General features: G+C 36.2%; 7 non-coding genes across 7 annotated transcripts; all 7 read left to right on the top strand.

Annotated features, from left to right (window-relative positions):
* Nucleotides 1-1108: 1108 nt before the first annotated feature.
* LOC135027096 (U1 spliceosomal RNA) lies at nucleotides 1109-1272 on the top strand. Its single transcript, XR_010223631.1, has one exon. It is a non-coding gene; the product is annotated as a U1 spliceosomal RNA (small nuclear RNA).
* A 2293-nt stretch (nucleotides 1273-3565) lies between these two features.
* TRNAS-ACU (transfer RNA serine (anticodon ACU)) lies at nucleotides 3566-3639 on the top strand. Its single transcript has one exon. It is a non-coding gene; the product is annotated as a tRNA-Ser (tRNA).
* A 4175-nt stretch (nucleotides 3640-7814) lies between these two features.
* On the top strand, nucleotides 7815-7888 carry TRNAS-ACU (transfer RNA serine (anticodon ACU)). Its single transcript has one exon. It is a non-coding gene; the product is annotated as a tRNA-Ser (tRNA).
* A 1089-nt stretch (nucleotides 7889-8977) lies between these two features.
* TRNAS-ACU (transfer RNA serine (anticodon ACU)) lies at nucleotides 8978-9051 on the top strand. Its single transcript has one exon. It is a non-coding gene; the product is annotated as a tRNA-Ser (tRNA).
* A 4593-nt stretch (nucleotides 9052-13644) lies between these two features.
* Nucleotides 13645-13718, top strand: TRNAS-ACU (transfer RNA serine (anticodon ACU)). Its single transcript has one exon. It is a non-coding gene; the product is annotated as a tRNA-Ser (tRNA).
* A 2263-nt stretch (nucleotides 13719-15981) lies between these two features.
* TRNAS-ACU (transfer RNA serine (anticodon ACU)) lies at nucleotides 15982-16055 on the top strand. The gene has a single exon. It is a non-coding gene; the product is annotated as a tRNA-Ser (tRNA).
* A 2263-nt stretch (nucleotides 16056-18318) lies between these two features.
* Nucleotides 18319-18392, top strand: TRNAS-ACU (transfer RNA serine (anticodon ACU)). The gene has a single exon. It is a non-coding gene; the product is annotated as a tRNA-Ser (tRNA).
* The last annotated feature ends 819 nt before the right edge of the window (nucleotides 18393-19211 follow it).

Genomic DNA, 19211 nt, shown 5'->3' with positions numbered 1-19211 from the left:
CTGCGCATTGGAAAATTCAGGGCTATGTCGTGTAGATGATGGTCTAACAGGAGGCTTTAAAAATTTCTTTCCAGTGTCCTTCGTTTGGGAGAAAAATGCAAAGGTACAAGACAGCTTTTCCTTGCCAATATCTCTCTTTTGCAAAGAGCTACGCATTGGAAAATTCAGGGCTATGTCGTGTAGATGATGGCCTAACAGGAGGCTTTAAAATTTTCTTTCTAGTGACCTTCGTTTGGGAGAAAAATGCAAAGGTACAAAACAGCTTTTCCTTGCCAATATCTCTATTTTGCAAAGAGCTACGCATTGGAAAATTCAGGGCTATGTCGTGTAGATGATGGCCTAACAGGAGGCTTTAAAATTTTCTTTCTAGTGACCTTCGTTTGGGAGAAAAATGCAAAGGTACAAGACAGCTTTTCCTTGCCAATATCTCTCTTTTGCAAAGAGCTGCGCATTGGAAAATTCAGGGCTATGTCGTGTAGATGATGGCCTAACAGGAGGCTTTAAAATTTTCTTTCTAGTTTCCTTCGTTTGGGAGAAAAATGCAAAGGTACAAGACAGCTTTTCCTTGCCAATATCTCTCTTTTGCAAAGAGCTACGCATTGGAAAATTCAGGGCTATGTCGTGTAGATGATGGCCTAACAGGAGGCTTTAACATTTTCTTTCTAGTGACCTTCGTTTGGGAGAAAAATGCAAAGGTACAAGACAGCTTTTCCTTGCCAATATCTCTCTTTTGCAAAGAGCTGCGCATTGGAAAATTCAGGGCTATGTCGTGTAGATGATGGCCTAACAGGAGGCTTTAAAAAATTTTTCTTTCTTCAGTTGTTCCAGCCAACTTTGGCCCACTGCTTGGATGACATCACCGTATGCAAATCCGTCTTCTGCAGACCTTCCCCCAGGAATGCTTGTACTAGTTGTTGCATTTGGTTTGTTGTTTGGGGGTGCTTCAGTATTAGGCAGCCTTCTGCCCTCCCATGTTCATCTGAAAATATGTGTTCTCCCTGCAGTTGTTGTCCCCAGATGAGAGTTCCCTTGTGCTGCCTCAGTTGAATCTCCTTTACTTGACAGAGATGTGCCTGAGCAGCGGCCCTCCCCAGCCCTATCCCAAATCATACTTATTTTGCATAGGAGATACCATGGTCATGAAGATTGTTCTCCCAGGGTGAGGTTCATTCATTGCATTCTGGGTATGCTGACCCCTGTGATTTCCCCTAATGTGGGAAACTCGACTGCATTATTTGTGGTAGTGGGGGACTGTGTTTGTGCTTTCCTCTGGTCAGCTCTGGTAAAAGTCAGATTTCTTTGTCTCAGATCTTCCTCTAGCCTTGTTCTTCTTTCAAGAGTTCCTTTGTGCTGCCTCAGTTGGATCTCCTTCACTTGACAGGGGGGTGCCCGAGCAGCGACCCTCCCCAGCTCTAGCCCAACTCCTACTTACCTGCCAGGTGAGATACTATTAAGTGGATTTTTGAAAGAAAACAATACTGTCAATATACTATTAAAACAAATTAAATTGGTAAAAGTTATTGTACTTTAAGTAAAAATAAACGAGCTAAAATATCAATCCCAGTTTTGGATTACTTTAATTAACAAATATATTTTTCACGTGTTCAAACCTGCGCTACTCTGCTTCCACCATGTGCAAATAATTGGGCAGTTTGTGCCTATATACAGATATATGATAGTGCAGTGAAAGTATATGCATGCAAAGCACCACATCCGAACTAAACAAAAAATACTGATCTTTTATAATTGAGTAGTTCTCGAATTCCTGTTACAAATACTCCTTAATGTATTTTGAGAATGATACAATCCATAGGTTCCTGTAATCAGAAAGAAAGCGCTTTCCTCTTATTATAAAAGATCAGTATTTTTTGTTTAGTTTGGATGTGGTGCTTTGCATGCATATACTTTACTGCACTATCATATATCTGTATATAGGCACAAACTGCCCAATTATTTGCACATGGTTGAAGCAGAGTAGCGCAGGTTTGAACACGTGAAAAATATATTTTTTAATATCCAGTCTCCTGAGCATTGGATGAATGCTCTATTCGCGTGTTTTCTGCTGCACAATTCTGTTCTTTTGCGCATATCAGTAACCTCTCCATATCTTTTACTTTACTTTAATTAACAAAAAAAATGCATATAGCAGAGGATAGTTTCAATCTGCCTACCTCTGGGTTATAGGCCCAGTATGCTTCCATTGCAGTACTCTGCTGCACATGTAAGTGCAAGAGATCCTGAAGCACTCACTCATCATGGGAAAGTACCAATGTGTTTCTTCATTGGTTGATTTAAGAAAATTCTTACAAAAACTCTCCAGATTATTGACTTTTTAAAGTTTTTCTAGGAAACGTTCTAGATGAATGCTTATTAGCCTTTGTCAGTATGTACATTTTGCAAAGTGTCTCTGTGGCGCAATCGGTTAGTGTGTTCGGCTATTAACTAAAAGGTTGGTGGTTCAATCCCAAGCAGGGACGTAATTGACCTTGTTATCAGATTTTGGTGATCTTTAAGTAGACAAGTCAAAATTTCAAACCCCCTCTTATGGTGTAGGGTACCTGGCCTTCTCTGATGTAATCAGAGTTAGATTTGATTAAGTGATTTTATAAAAAAACAGATAGGAAGTACAATTTAGCAGTGGGTTGCAGAGAAAAAGAAAAATGCTGGCAGAAAAATCCAATTGAGTGATTAAACAGCTCTTCATTTTCTGGCTTTATTTTTATGCTAACAAATTTGTTCTCTGAAAAGGGTCCACAAAGCCAAGTCTCTGATTAACACCTTTGTAGGGATGGTTTTTCACCTATTACTAAATTAAACTTGCTTCATTGGAAAGGCAGCAAGATGCATCCTCATTTCAATGTCTACTGAAATAATACAGGTTGACACCAGGAAACATTAACGCCACTGCATCCTTGCTGCTTTCTCATGTGGAAGTCTGTTTAATGTGAAAACAAGGTGATATCTAATTAGCACACAGGTAAGGAATTAAGAAAATATTTAAGGGTGAAGATGTTTCTCACAAAATCGTTGCCCCAATGCATCATTGAAATTCAAGCTGGAAAGATGATTTTAATATATCACTTGTACATGTTGTATTGCTCTTCTGGTGACAATGTAGTTTGTTTTTGTCAATTACCATTTTAATAATAGGGTAAAGAAAATTAAGTGGATTTTTGAAAGAAAACAATACTGTCAATATACTATTAAAACAAATTAAAATGGTAAAAGTTATTGTACTTTAAGTAAAAATAAAAGCTAAAATATCAATCCCAGTTTTGGATTACTTTAATTAAAAAAAAATGCATATAGCAGAGGATAGTTGCAATCTGCCTACCTCTGGGTTATGGGCCCAGCATGCTTCCATTGCAGTACTCTGCTGCACATGTAAGTGCAAGAGATCCTGAAGCACTCACTCATCATGGGAAAGTACCAAGGTGTTTCTTCGTTGGTTGATCTAAGAAACATCTTAGAAAAACTCTCCAGATTATTGACTTTTTAAAGTTTTTCTAGGAAACGTTCTAGATGAATGCTTATTAGCCTTTGTCAGTATGCACTTTTGCAAAGTGTCTCTGTGGCGCAATCAGTTAGTGTGTTTGGCTACTAACCAAAAGGTTGGTGGTTTAATCCCACCCAGGGACGTAATTGACCTTGTGATCAGGTTTTGGTGATATTTAAGTAGACAAGTCAAAATTTCAACCTCTCTCTTATGATGTAGGTTACCTGGCCTTCTCTGATTTAATCAGAGTTAGATTTTATTAAGTGATTTTATAAAAAACAGCTAGGAAGCACAATTTAGCAGTGGGTTGCAGAGAAAAAAAATATGCTGGCAGAAAAATCCAATTGAGTGATTAAACAGCTCTTCATTTTCTGGCTTTATTTTTATGCTAACAAATTTGTTCTCTGAAAAGTGTGCACAAAGCCAAGTCTCTGATTAACACCTTTGTAGGGATGGTTTTTCACCTATTACTAAATTAAACTTGCTTCATTGGAAAGGCAGCAAGATGCATCCTCATTTCAATGTCTACTGAAATAATACGGGTTGACACCAGGAAACATTAACGCCAATGCATCCTTGCTGCTTTCTCATGTGGAAGTCTGTTTAATGTGAAAACAAGGTGATATCTAATTAGCACACAGGTAAGGAATTAAGAAAATATTTAAGGGTGAAGATGTTTCTCACAAAATCGTTGCCCCAATGCATCATTGAAATTCAAGCTGGAAAGATGATTTTAATATATCACTTGTACATGTTGTATTGCTCTTCTGGTGACAATGTAGTTTGTTTTTGTCAATTACCATTTTAATAATAGGGTAAAGAAAATTAAGTGGATTTTTGAAAGAAAACAATACTGTCAATATACTATTAAAACAAATTAAAATGGTAAAAGTTATTGTACTTTAAGTAAAAATAAAAGAGCTAAAATATCAATCCCAGTTTTGGATTACTTTAATTAAAAAAAAATGCATATAGCAGAGGATAGTTGCAATCTGCCTACCTCTGGGTTATGGGCCCAGCATGCTTCCATTGCAGTACTCTGCTGCACATGTAAGTGCAAGAGATCCTGAAGCACTCACTCATCATAGGAAAGTACCAAGGTGTTTCTTCGTTGGTTGATCTAAGAAACATCTTAGAAAAACTCTCCAGATTATTGACTTTTTAAAGTTTTTCTAGGAAACGTTCTAGATGAATGCTTATTAGCCTTTGTCAGTATGCACTTTTGCAAAGTGTCTCTGTGGCGCAATCAGTTAGTGTGTTTGGCAGAGCCGGCCTTAGCTATAGGCAAACTAGGCAAATGCCTAGGGCATTTGGTATGCTTAGGGGCACCATCAGCTTCTGCTGATTAAAATGATATGCGGCATGCCTATATTCTGTGTGTGACTGTGGCTGTATCTGCATACAAAATGCTACGTTGCAGTGTATTCCTGGAAATCACTGTAATGTAGCATTTCGTATGCAGATACAGACGAAGTTGCACACAGAATATAGGCATGCTGCATATAATTTTAATCAGCAGAAGCTGCTTGTGCATCCTAGCCACATAGTAATGCAAATAAGATGCATTTTCTTAAAACAAAAGGCGACCGATGTTAGCAGAGCTGCCAGCTGACTCATGCCAGGCATCTCCTGCAGAACTAGTGGCGGTGCTAGGGGGGGGGTGGTCTTCTGTTTGCCGGCGGTCGGGCTCCCGGCGCTCAGTATACCGGCGCCGGGAGCCCGACAGCCGGCATACCGACACTTATTTTCCCTCGTGGGGGTCCGCGACCCCCATAGAGGGAGAATAAAATAGTGTGGCGCGCGTAGCGCGCCACCGTGCCCGTAGCGTGGCGAGCGCAGCAAGCCCGCAAGGGGCTCATTTGCGCTCGCCAAGCTGTCGGTAAGCCGGCGGTCGGGCTCCCGGCGCCGGGATGCTGGTCGCCGGGAGCCCGACCGCCGGCCAGCCGTAGTGAACCCCTAGGGGGCACCAGTCAAAATCTTGCCTAGGGCATCATATTGGTTAGGGCCGGCTCTGGTGTTTGGCTACTAACCAAAAGGTTGGTGGTTTAATCCCACCCAGGGACGTAATTGACCTTGTGATCAGGTTTTGGTGATCTTTAAGTAGACAAGTCAAAATGTCAACCTCTCTCTTATGATGTAGGTTACCTGGCCTTCTCTGATGTAATCAGAGTTAGATTTGATAAAGTGATTTTATAAAAAACAGCTAGGAAGCACAATTTAGCAGTGGGTTGCAGAGAAAAAAAATATGCTGGCAGAAAAATCCAATTGAGTGATAAAACAGCTCTTCATTTTCTGGCTTTATTTTTATGCTAACAAATTTGTTCTCTGAAAAGTGTCCACAAAGCCAAGTCTCTGATTAACACCTTTGTAGGGATGGTTTTTCACCTATTACTAAATTAAACTTGCTTCATTGGAAAGGCAGCAAGATGCATCCTCATTTCAATGTCTACTGAAATAATACGGGTTGACACCAGGAAACATTAACGCCAATGCATCCTTGCTGCTTTCTCATGTGGAAGTCTGTTTAATGTGAAAACAAGGTGATATCTAATTAGCACACAGGTAAGGAATTAAGAAAATCTTTATTTAAGGGTGAAGATGTTTCTCACAAAATCGTTGCCCCAATGCATCATTGAAATTCAAGCTGGAAAGATGATTTTTATATATCACTTGTACATTTTGTATTGCTCTTCTGGTGACAATGTAGTTTGTTTTTGTCAATTACCATTTTAATAATAGGGTAAAGAAAATTAAGTGGATTTTTGAAAGAAAACAATACTGTCAATATACTATTAAAACAAATTAAAATGGTAAAAGTTATTGTACTTTAAGTAAAAATAAAAGAGCAAAAATATCAATCCCAGTTTTGGATTACTTTAATTAACAAAAAAAAATGTATATAGCAAAGGATAGTTTCAATCTGCCTACCTCTGGGTTATGGGCCCAGCATGCTTCCATTGCAGTACTCTGCTGCACATGTAAGTGCAAGAGATCCTGAAGCACTCACTCATCATGGGAAAGTACCAATGTGTTTCTTCGTTGGTTGATGGAAGAAACATCTTACAAAAACTCTCCAGATTATTGACTTTTTAAAGTTTTTCTAGGAAACGTTCTAGATGAATGCTTATTAGCCTTTGTCAGTATGTACTTTTTGCAAAGTGTCTCTGTGGCGCAATTGGTTAGTGTGTACGGCTATTAACCAAAAGGTTGGTGGTTAAATCCTACCCAGGGACGTAATTGACCTTGTGATCAGATTTTGGTGATATTTAAGTAGACAAGTCAAAATTTCAAACCCCCTCTTATGGTGTAGGGTACCTAGCCTTCTCTGATGTAATCAGAGTTAGATTTGATTCAGTGATTTTATAAAAACAGCTAGGAAGCACAATTTAGCAGTGGGTTGCAGAGAAAAAGAAATATGCTGGCAAAAAAATCCAATTGAGTGATTAAACAGCTCTTCATTTCTGGCTTTATTTTTATGCTAACAATTTTGTTCTCTGAAAAGTGTCCACAAAGCCAAGTCTCTGATTAACACCTTTGTAGGGATGGTTTTTCACATATTACTAAATTAAACTTGCTTCATTGGAAAGGCAGCAAGATGCATCCTCATTTCAATGTCTACTGAAATAATACAAGTTGACACCAGGAAACATTAACGCCACTGCATCCTTGCTGCTTTCTCATGTGGAAGTCTGTTTAATGTGAAAACAAGGTGATATCTAATTAGCACACAGGTAAGGAATTAAGAAAATATTTAAGGGTGAAGATGTTTCTCACAAAATCGTTGCCCCAATGCATCATTGAAATTCAAGCTGGAAAGATGATTTTAATATATCACTTGTACATGTTGTATTGCTCTTCTGGTGACAATGTAGTTTGTTTTTGTCAATTACCATTTTAATAATAGGGTAAAGAAAATTAAGTGGATTTTTGAAAGAAAACAATACTGTCAATATACTATTAAAACAAATTAAAATGGTAAAAGTTATTGTACTTTAAGTAAAAATAAAAGCTAAAATATCAATCCCAGTTTTGGATTACTTTAATTAAAAAAAATGCATATAGCAGAGGATAGTTGCAATCTGCCTACCTCTGGGTTATGGGCCCAGCATGCTTCCATTGCAGTACTCTGCTGCACATGTAAGTGCAAGAGATCCTGAAGCACTCACTCATCATGGGAAAGTACCAAGGTGTTTCTTCGTTGGTTGATCTAAGAAACATCTTAGAAAAACTCTCCAGATTATTGACTTTTTAAAGTTTTTCTAGGAAACGTTCTAGATGAATGCTTATTAGCCTTTGTCAGTATGCACTTTTGCAAAGTGTCTCTGTGGCGCAATCAGTTAGTGTGTTTGGCTACTAACCAAAAGGTTGGTGGTTTAATCCCACCCAGGGACGTAATTGACCTTGTGATCAGGTTTTGGTGATCTTTAAGTAGACAAGTCAAAATTTCAACCTCTCTCTTATGATGTAGGTTACCTGGCCTTCTCTGATTTAATCAGAGTTAGATTTGATTAAGTGATTTTATAAAAAACAGCTAGGAAGCACAATTTAGCAGTGGGTTGCAGAGAAAAAAAAATATGCTGGCAGAAAAATCCAATTGAGTGATTAAACAGCTCTTCATTTTCTGGCTTTATTTTTATGCTAACAAATTTGTTCTCTGAAAAGTGTGCACAAAGCCAAGTCTCTGATTAACACCTTTGTAGGGATGGTTTTTCACCTATTACTAAATTAAACTTGCTTCATTGGAAAGGCAGCAAGATGCATCCTCATTTCAATGTCTACTGAAATAATACAGGTTGACACCAGGAAACATTAACGCCACTGCATCCTTGCTGCTTTCTCATGTGGAAGTCTGTTTAATGTGAAAACAAGGTGATATCTAATTAGCACACAGGTAAGGAATTAAGAAAATATTTAAGGGTGAAGATGTTTCTCACAAAATCGTTGCCCCAATGCATCATTGAAATTCAAGCTGGAAAGATGATTTTAATATATCACTTGTACATGTTGTATTGCTCTTCTGGTGACAATGTAGTTTGTTTTTGTCAATTACCATTTTAATAATAGGGTAAAGAAAATTAAGTGGATTTTTGAAAGAAAACAATACTGTCAATATACTATTAAAACAAATTAAAATGGTAAAAGTTATTGTACTTTAAGTAAAAATAAAAGAGCTAAAATATCAATCCCAGTTTTGGATTACTTTAATTAAAAAAAAATGCATATAGCAGAGGATAGTTGCAATCTGCCTACCTCTGGGTTATGGGCCCAGCATGCTTCCATTGCAGTACTCTGCTGCACATGTAAGTGCAAGAGATCCTGAAGCACTCACTCATCATAGGAAAGTACCAAGGTGTTTCTTCGTTGGTTGATCTAAGAAACATCTTAGAAAAACTCTCCAGATTATTGACTTTTTAAAGTTTTTCTAGGAAACGTTCTAGATGAATGCTTATTAGCCTTTGTCAGTATGCACTTTTGCAAAGTGTCTCTGTGGCGCAATCAGTTAGTGTGTTTGGCTACTAACCAAAAGGTTGGTGGTTTAATCCCACCCAGGGACGTAATTGACCTTGTGATCAGGTTTTGGTGATCTTTAAGTAGACAAGTCAAAATTTCAACCTCTCTCTTATGATGTAGGTTACCTGGCCTTCTCTGATGTAATCAGAGTTAGATTTGATTAAGTGATTTTATAAAAAACAGCTAGGAAGCACAATTTAGCAGTGGGTTGCAGAGAAAAAAAATATGCTGGCAGAAAAATCCAATTGAGTGATTAAACAGCTCTTCATTTTCTGGCTTTATTTTTATGCTAACAAATTTGTTCTCTTAAAAGTGTCCACAAAGCCAAGTCTCTGATTAACACCTTTGAAGGGATGGTTTTTCACCTATTACTAAATTAAACTTGCTTCATTGGAAAGGCAGCAAGATGCATCCTCATTTCAATGTCTACTGAAATAATACGGGTTGACACCAGGAAACATTAACGCCAATGCATCCTTGCTGCTTTCTCATGTGGAAGTCTGTTTAATGTGAAAACAAGGTGATATCTAATTAGCACACAGGTAAGGAATTAAGAAAATCTTTATTTAAGGGTGAAGATGTTTCTCACAAAATCGTTGCCCCAATGCATCATTGAAATTCAAGCTGGAAAGATGATTTTTATATATCACTTGTACATTTTGTATTGCTCTTCTGGTGACAATGTAGTTTGTTTTTGTCAATTACCATTTTAATAATAGGGTAAAGAAAATTAAGTGGATTTTTGAAAGAAAACAATACTGTCAATATACTATTAAAACAAATTAAAATGGTAAAAGTTATTGTACTTTAAGTAAAAATAAAAGAGCAAAAATATCAATCCCAGTTTTGGATTACTTTAATTAACAAAAAAAATGCATATAGCAAAGGATAGTTTCAATCTGCCTACCTCTGGGTTATGGGCCCAGCATGCTTCCATTGCAGTACTCTGCTGCACATGTAAGTGCAAGAGATCCTGAAGCACTCACTCATCATGGGAAAGTACCAATGTGTTTCTTCGTTGGTTGATGGAAGAAACATCTTACAAAAACTCTCCAGATTATTGACTTTTTAAAGTTTTTCTAGGAAACGTTCTAGATGAATGCTTATTAGCCTTTGTCAGTATGTACTTTTTGCAAAGTGTCTCTGTGGCGCAATTGGTTAGTGTGTACGGCTATTAACCAAAAGGTTAGTGGTTAAATCCTACCCAGGGACGTAATTGACCTTGTGATCAGATTTTGGTGATATTTAAGTAGACAAGTCAAAATTTCAAACCCCCTCTTATGGTGTAGGGTACCTAGCCTTCTCTGATGTAATCAGAGTTAGATTTGATTCAGTGATTTTATAAAAACAGCTAGGAAGCACAATTTAGCAGTGGGTTGCAGAGAAAAAGAAATATGCTGGCAAAAAAATCCAATTGAGTGATTAAACAGCTCTTCATTTCTGGCTTTATTTTTATGCTAACAAATTTGTTCTCTGAAAAGTGTCCACAAAGCCAAGTCTCTGATTAACACCTTTGTAGGGATGGTTTTTCACATATTACTAAATTAAACTTGCTTCATTGGAAAGGCAGCAAGATGCATCCTCATTTCAATGTCTACTGAAATAATACAAGTTGACACCAGGAAACATTAACGCCACTGCATCCTTGCTGCTTTCTCATGTGGAAGTCTGTTTAATGTGAAAACAAGGTGATATCTAATTAGCACACAAGTAAGGAATTAAGAAAATCTTTATTTAAGGGTGAAGATGTTTCTCACAAAATCGTTGCCCCAATGCATCATTGAAATTCAAGCTGGAAAGATGATTTTAATATATCACTTGTACATTTTGTATTGCTCTTCTGGTGACAATGTAGTTTGTTTTTGTCAATTACCATTTTAATAATAGGGTAAAGAAAATTAAGTGGATTTTTGAAAGAAAACAATACTGTCAATATACTATTAAAACAAATTAAAATGGTAAAAGTTATTGTACTTTAAGTAAAAATAAAAGAGCCAAAATATCAATCCCAGTTTTGGATTACTTTAACTAACAAAAAAAAATGCATATAGCAGAGGATAGTTTCAATCTGCCTACCTCTGGGTTATGGGCCCAGCATGCTTCCATTGCTGTACTCTGCTGCACATGTAAGTGCAAGAGATCCTGAAGCACTCACTCATCATGGGAAAGTACCAATGTGTTTCTTCGTTGGTTGATGGAAGAAACATCTTACAAAAACTCTCCAGATTATTGACTTTTTAAAGTTTTTCTAGGAAACGTTTTAGATGAATGCTTATTAGCCTTTGTCAGTATTTAATTTTGCAAAGTGTCTCTGTGGCGCAATCAGTTAGTGTGTACGGCCACTAACCAAAAGGTTGGTGGTTCAATCACACCCAGGGACGTAATTGACCTTGTGATCAGATTTTGGTGATCTTTAAGTAGACAAGTCAAAATTTCAAACCCCCTGTTATGGTGTAGGGTACCTGGCCTTCTCTGATGTAATCAGAGTTAGATTTGATTCAGTGATTTTATAAAAACAGCTAGGAAGCACAATTTAGCAGTGGGTTGCAGAGAAAAAGAAATATGCTGGCAAAAAAATCCAATTGAGTGATTAAACAGCTCTTCATTTTCTGGCTTTATTTTTATGCTAACAAATTTGTTCTCTGAAAAGTGTCCACAAAGCCAAGTCTCTGATTAATACCTTTGTAGGGATGGTTTTTCACCTATTACTAAATTAAACTTGCTTCATTGGAAAGGCAGCAAGATGCATCCTCATTTCAATGTCTACTGAAATAATACAGGTTGACACCAGGAAACATTAACGCCACTGCATCCTTGCTGCTTTCTCATGTGGAAGTCTGTTTAATGTGAAAACAAGGTGATATCTAATTAGCACACAGGTAAGGAATTAAGAAAATCTTTATTTAAGGGTGAAGATGTTTCTCACAAAATCGTTGCCCCAATGCATCATTGAAATTCAAGCTGGAAAGATGATTTTTATATATCACTTGTACATTTTGTATTGCTCTTCTGGTGACAATGTAGTTTGTTTTTGTTAATTACCATTTTAATAATAGGGTAAAGAAAATTAAGTGGATTTTTGAAAGAAAACAATACTGTCAATATACTATTAAAACAAATTAAAATGGTAAAAGTTATTGTACTTTAAGTAAAAATAAAAGAGCAAAAATATCAATCCCAGTTTTGGATTACTTTAATTAACAAAAAAAATGCATATAGCAAAGGATAGTTTCAATCTGCCTACCTCTGGGTTATGGGCCCAGCATGCTTCCATTGCAGTACTCTGCTGCACATGTAAGTGCAAGAGATCCTGAAGCACTCACTCATCATGGGAAAGTACCAATGTGTTTCTTCGTTGGTTGATTTAAGAAACATCTTACAAAAACTCTCCAGATTATTGACTTTTTAAAGTTTTTCTAGGAAACGTTCTAGATGAATGCTTATTAGCCTTTGTCAGTATGTACTTTTTGCAAAGTGTCTCTGTGGCGCAATTGGTTAGTGTGTACGGCTATTAACCAAAAGGTTGGTGGTTAAATCCTACCCAGGGACGTAATTGACCTTGTGATCAAATTTTGGTGATATTTAAGTAGACAAGTCAAAATTTCAAACCCCCTCTTATGGTGTAGGGTACCTAGCCTTCTCTGATGTAATCAGAGTTAGATTTGATTCAGTGATTTTATAAAAACAGCTAGGAAGCACAATTTAGCAGTGGGTTGCAGAGAAAAAGAAATATGCTGGCAAAAAAATCCAATTGAGTGATTAAACAGCTCTTCATTTCTGGCTTTATTTTTATGCTAACAAATTTGTTCTCTGAAAAGTGTCCACAAAGCCAAGTCTCTGATTAACACCTTTGTAGGGATGGTTTTTCACATATTACTAAATTAAACTTGCTTCATTGGAAAGGCAGCAAGATGCATCCTCATTTCAATGTCTACTGAAATAATACGGGTTGACACCAGGAAACATTAACGCCAATGCATCCTTGCTGCTTTCTCATGTGGAAGTCTGTTTAATGTGAAAACAAGGTGATATCTAATTAGCACACAGGTAAGGAATTAAGAAAATATTTAAGGGTGAAGATGTTTCTCACAAAATCGTTTCCCCAATGCATCATTGAAATTCAAGCTGGAAAGATGATTTTAATATATCACTTGTACATGTTGTATTGCTCTTCTGGTGACAATGTAGTTTGTTTTTGTCAATTACCATTTTAATAATAGGGTAAAGAAAATTAAGTGGATTTTTGAAAGAAAACAATACTGTCAATATACTATTAAAACAAATTAAAATGGTAAAAGTTATTGTACTTTAAGTAAAAATAAAAGAGCTAAAATATCAATCCCAGTTTTGGATTACTTTAATTAAAAAAAAATGCATATAGCAGAGGATAGTTGCAATCTGCCTACCTCTGGGTTATGGGCCCAGCATGCTTCCATTGCAGTACTCTGCTGCACATGTAAGTGCAAGAGATCCTGAAGCACTCACTCATCATAGGAAAGTACCAAGGTGTTTCTTCGTTGGTTGATCTAAGAAACATCTTAGAAAAACTCTCCAGATTATTGACTTTTTAAAGTTTTTCTAGGAAACGTTCTAGATGAATGCTTATTAGCCTTTGTCAGTATGCACTTTTGCAAAGTGTCTCTGTGGCGCAATCAGTTAGTGTGTTTGGCTACTAACCAAAAGGTTGGTGGTTTAATCCCACCCAGGGACGTAATTGACCTTGTGATCAGGTTTTGGTGATCTTTAAGTAGACAAGTCAAAATTTCAACCTCTCTCTTATGATGTAGGTTACCTGGCCTTTTCTGATGTAATCAGAGTTAGATTTGATAAAGTGATTTTATAAAAAAACAGCTAGGAAGCACAATTTAGCAGTGGGTTGCAGAGAAAAAAAATATGCTGGCAGAAAAATCCAATTGAGTGATTAAACAGCTCTTCATTTTCTGGCTTTATTTTTATGCTAACAAATTTGTTCTCTGAAAAGTGTCCACAAAGCCAAGTCTCTGATTAACACCTTTGTAGGGATGGTTTTTCACCTATTACTAAATTAAACTTGCTTCATTGGAAAGGCAGCAAGATGCATCCTCATTTCAATGTCTACTAAAATAATACAGGTTGACACCAGGAAACATTAACGCCACTGCATCCTTGCTGCTTTCTCATGTAGAAGTCTGTTTAATGTGAAAACAAGGTGATATCTAATTAGCACACAGGTAAGGAATTAAGAAAATCTTTATTTAAGGGTGAAGATGTTTCTCACAAAATCGTTGCCCCAATGCATCATTGAAATTCAAGCTGGAAAGATGATTTTAATATATCACTTGTACATGTTGTATTGCTCTTCTGGTGACAATGTAGTTTGTTTTTGTCAATTACCCTTTTAATAATAGGGTAAAGAAAATTAAGTGGATTTTTTAAAGAAAACTATACTGTCAATATACTATTAAAACAAATTAAAATGGTAAAAGTTATTGTACTTTAAGTAAAAATAAAAGAGCAAAAATATCAATCCCAGTTTTGATTACTTAAATTAACAAAAAAAATGCATATAGCAAAGGATAGTTTCAATCTGCCTACCTCTGGGTTATGGGCCCAGCATGCTTCCATTGCAGTACTCTGCTGCACATGTAAGTGCAAGAGATCCTGTAGCACTCTGTCATCATGGGAAAGTACCAATGTGTTTCTTCGTTGGTTGATGGAAGAAACATCTTACAAAAACTCTCCAGATTATTGACTTTTTAAAGTTTTTCTAGGAAACTTTCTAGATGTATGCTTATTAGCCTTTGTCAGTATGCACTTTTTGCAAAGTGTCTCTGTGGGGCAATCGGCTAGTGTGTCCGGCTACTAACCAAAAGGTTGGTGGTTCAATCCCACCCAGGGACGTAATTGATCTTGTTATCAGATTTTGGTGATCTTTAAGTAGACAAGTCAAAATTTAAAACCCCCTGTTATGGTGTAGGGTACCTGGCCTTCTCTGATGTAATCAGAGTTAGATTTGATTCATTGATTTTATAAAAACAGCTAGGAAGCACATTTAGCAGTGGGTTGCAGAGAAAAAGAAATATGCTGGCAAAAAAAATCCAATTGAGTGATTAAACAGCTCTTCATTTTCTGTCTTTATTTTATGCTAACAAATTTGTTCTCTGAAAAGTGTCCACAAAGCCAAGTCTCTGATTAACACCTTTGTAGGGATGGTTTTTCACCTATTACTAAATTAAACTTGCTTCATTGGAAAGGCAGCAAGATGCATCCTCATTTCAATGTCTACTGAAATAATACAGGTTGACACCAGGAAACATTAACGCCACTGCATCCTTGCTGCTTTCTCATGTAGAAGTCTGTTTAATGTGAAAACAAGGTGATATCTAATTAGCACACAGGTAAGGAATTAAGAAAATCTTTATTTAAGGGTGAAGATGTTTCTCACAAAATCGTTGCCCCAATGCATCATTGAAATTCAAGCTGGAAAGATGATTTTAATATATCACTTGTACATTTTGTATTGCTCTTCTGGTGACAATGTAGTTTGTTTTTGTCAATTACCCTTTTAATAATAGGGTAAAGAAAATTAAGTGGATTTTTTAAAGAAAACTATACTGTCAATATACTATTAAAACAAATTAAAATGGTAAAAGTTATTGTACTTTAAGTAAAAATAAAAGAGCAAAAATATCAATCCCAGTTTTGATTACTTAAATTAACAAAAAAAAATGCATACAGCAGAGGATAGTTTCAATCTGCCTACCTCTGGGTTATGGGTCCAGCATGCTTCCATTGCAGTACTCTGCTGCACATGTAAGTGCAAGAGATCCTGAAGCACTCAGTCATCATGGGAAAGTACCAATGTGTTTCTTCTTTGGTTGATGGAAGAAACATCTTACAAAAACTCTCCAGATTATCGACTTTTTAAAGTTTTTCTAGGAAACGTTCTAGATGTATGCTTATTAGCCTTTGTCAGTATGTACTTTTTGTAAAGTGTCTCTGTGGCGCAATTGGTTAGTGTGTCCGGCTACTAACCAAAAGGTTGGTGGTTCAATCCCACCCAGGGACGTAATTGACCTTGTTATCAGATTTTGGTGATCTTTAAGTAGACAAGTCAAAATTTCAAACCCCCTGTTATGGTGTAGGGTACCTGGCCTTTTCTAATGTAATCAGAGTTAGATTTGATTCAGTGATTTAATAAAAACAGCTAGGAAGCACAATTTACCAGTGGGTTGCAGAGAAAAACAAATATGCTGGCAAAAAAAATCCAATTGAGTGATTAAACAGCTCTTCATTTTCTGGCTTTATTTTTATGCTAACAAATTTGTTCTCTGAAAAGTGTCCACAAAGCCAAGTCTCTGATTAACACCTTTGTAGGGATGGTTTTTCACCTATTACTAAATTAAACTTGCTTCATTGGAAAGGCAGCAAGATGCATCCTCATTTCAATGTCTACTGAAATGATACAGGTTGACACCAGGAAACATTAACGCCACTGCATCCTTGCTGCTTTCTCATGTAGAAATCTGTTTAATGTGAAAACAAGGTGATATCTAATTAGCACACAGGTAAGGAATTAAGAAAATCTTTATTTAAGGGTGAAGATGTTTCTCACAAAATCGTTGCCCCAATGCATCATTGAAATTCAAGCTGGAAAGATGATTTTAATATATCACTTGTACATTTTGTATTGCTCTTCTGGTGACAATGTAGTTTGTTTTTGTCAATTACCCTTTTAATAATAGGGTAAAGAAAATTAAGTGGATTTTTTAAAGAAAACTATACTGTCAATATACTATTAAAACAAATTAAAATGGTAAAAGTTATTGTACTTTAAGTAAAAATAAAAGAGCAAAAATATCAATCCCAGTTTTGAATACTTAAATTAACAAAAAAAAATGCATACAGCAGAGGATAGTTTCAATCTGCCTACCTCTGGGTTATGGGCCCAGCATGCTTCCTTTGCAGTACTCTGCTGCACATGTAAGTGCAAGAGATCCTGAAGCACTCAGTCATCATGGGAAAGTACCAATGTGTTTCTTCTTTGGTTGATGGAAGAAACATCTTACAAAAACTCTCCAGATTATCGACTTTTTAAAGTTTTTCTAGGAAACGTTCTAGATGTATGCTTATTAGCCTTTGTCAGTATGTACTTTTTGTAAAGTGTCTCTGTGGCGCAATCGGTTAGTGTGTCTGGCTACTAACCGAAAGGTTGGTGGTTCAATCCCAACCAGGGATGTAATTGACCTTGTTATCAGATTTTGGTGATCTTTAAGTAGACAAGTTAAAATTTCAAACCCCCTGTTATGGTGTAGGGTACCTGGCCTTCTCTGATGTAATCAGAGTTAGATTTGATTCAGTGATTTTATAAAAACAGCTAGGAAGCACAATTTAGCAGTGGGTTGCAGAGAAAAAGAAATATGCTGGCAAAAAAATCCATTTGAGTGATTAAACAGCTCTTCATTTTCTGGCTTTATTTTTATGCTAACAAATTTGTTCTTTGAAAAGTGTCCACAAAGCCAAGTCTCTGATTAACACCTTTGTAGGGATGGTTTTCAGCTTTACTAAATTAAACTTGCTTCATTGGAAAGGCAGCAAGATGCATCCTCATTTCAATGTCTACTGAAATAATACAGGTTGACACCAGGAAACATTAACGCCACTGCATCCTTGCTGCTTTCTCATGTAGAAATCTGTTTGATGTGAAAACAAGGTGATATCTAATTAGCACACAGGTAAGGAATTAAGAAAATCTTTATTTAAGGGTGAAGATGTTTCTCACAAAATCGTTGCCCCAATGCATCATTGAAATTCAAGCTGGAAAGATGATTTTAATATATCACTTGTACATTTTGTATTGCTCTTCTGGTGACAATGTAGTTTGTTTTTGTCAATTACCCTTTTAATAATAGGGTAAAGAAAATTAAGTGGATTTTTTAAAGAAAACTATACTGTCAATATACTATTAAAACAAATTAAAATGGTAAAAGTTATTGTACTTTAAGTAAAAATAAAAGAGCAAAAATATCAATCCCAGTTTTGAATACTTAAATTAACAAAAAAAAATGCATACAGCAGAGGATAGTTTCAATCTGCCTACCTCTGGGTTATGGGCCCAGCATGCTTCCATTGCAGTACTCTGCTGCACATGTAAGTGCAAGAGATCCTGAAGCACTCAGTCATCATGGGAAAGTACCAATGTGTTTCTTCTTTGGTTGATGGAAGAAACATCTTACAAAAACTCTCCAGATTATCGACTTTTTAAAGTTTTTCTAGGAAACGTTCTAGATGTATGCTTATTAGCCTTTGTCAGTATGTACTTTTTGTAAAGTGTCTCTGTGGCGCAATTGGTTAGTGTGTCCGGCTACTAACCAAAAGGTTGGTGGTTCAATCCCACCCAGGGACGTAATTGACCTTGTTATCAGATTTTGGTGATCTTTAAGTAGACAAGTCAAAATTTCAAACCCCCTGTTATGGTGTAGGGTACCTGGCCTTTTCTAATGTAATCAGAGTTAGATTTGATTCAGTGATTTAATAAAAACAGCAAGGAAGCACAATTTAGCAGTGGGTTGCAGAGAAAAAGAAATATGCTGGCAAAAAAAATCCAATTGAGTGAATAAACAGCTCTTCATTTTCTGGCTTTATTTTTATGCTAACAAATTTGTTCTCTGAAAAGTGTCCACAAAGCCAAGTCTCTGATTAACACCTTTGTAGGGATGGTTTTTCACCTATTACTAAATTAAACTTGCTTCATTGGAAAGGCAGCAAGATGCATCCTCATTTCAATGTCTACTGAAATAATACAGGTTGACACCAGGAAACATTAACGCCACTGCATCCTTGCTGCTTTCTCATGTGGAAGTCTGTTTAATGTGAAAACAAGGTGATATCTAATTAGCACACAGGTAAGGAATTAAGAAAATCTTTATTTAAGGGTGAAGATGTTTCTCACAAAATCGTTGCCCCAATGCATCATTGAAATTCAAGCTGGAAAGATGATTTTAATATATCACTTGTACATTTTGTATTGCTCTTCTGGTGACAATGTAGTTTGTTTTTGTCAATTACCCTTTTAATAATAGGGTAAAGAAAATTAAGTGGATTTTTTAAAGAAAACTATACTGTCAATATACTATTAAAACAAATTAAAATGGTAAAAGTTATTGTACTTTAAGTAAAAATAAAAGAGCAAAAATATCAATCCCAGTTTTGATTACTTAAATTA

The sequence above is a fragment of the Pseudophryne corroboree genome, unplaced genomic scaffold, assembly GCF_028390025.1.
Source record: "Pseudophryne corroboree isolate aPseCor3 unplaced genomic scaffold, aPseCor3.hap2 scaffold_454, whole genome shotgun sequence".
Taxonomy (NCBI): Eukaryota; Metazoa; Chordata; class Amphibia; order Anura; family Myobatrachidae; genus Pseudophryne; species Pseudophryne corroboree.
The sequence above is the reverse complement of the archived record's forward strand: the minus strand, read 5'-3'. Positions and strand labels throughout refer to the sequence as shown.